At 59.5% G+C, this 343-nt stretch overlaps 1 protein-coding gene across 1 annotated transcript in view; it reads right to left on the reverse strand.

Annotated features, from left to right (window-relative positions):
* The window catches only part of LOC119585772 (tyrosine-protein phosphatase Lar-like), a gene marked incomplete at its 5' end in the record, with an annotated part of 244,437 nt that overhangs the window by 114,738 nt on the left and 129,356 nt on the right, over positions 1 to 343 (reverse strand).

A 343-nucleotide genomic window follows, 5' to 3' on the forward strand; every position in this document is an offset into this window, starting at 1 on the left:
CACCAGCAGGGAAAATAACACCGACGAAGACGCTAAGAGTACCTTCAGGCCACCCATGACGTCATGGGGGACCCCTCCCGCACCCCCTCCCCCTGTCAACTATCCGCCAAAACTCAAAAACAGTCGGGTCGCCGGTTGACAGTCGGGTTGCCGGATGACAGTCGGGTTGCCGGATGACAGTCGGGTTGCCGGTTGACAGTTGGGTTGCCGGCTGGCGCGTTGGCGAATCCGGCAGATTTGTCCCCGAAATAGAAACAATTATTTTCTTGCCCGATCGAAAGCCCCGGCCATCCACACCACTAATTAGTTCCGGGTTCCGCTGTGGAACGCCGGCCGCCGGGCG

Source organism: Penaeus monodon, chromosome 20 (genome assembly GCF_015228065.2).
Source record: "Penaeus monodon isolate SGIC_2016 chromosome 20, NSTDA_Pmon_1, whole genome shotgun sequence".
Lineage (NCBI taxonomy): Eukaryota > Metazoa > Arthropoda > Malacostraca > Decapoda > Penaeidae > Penaeus > Penaeus monodon.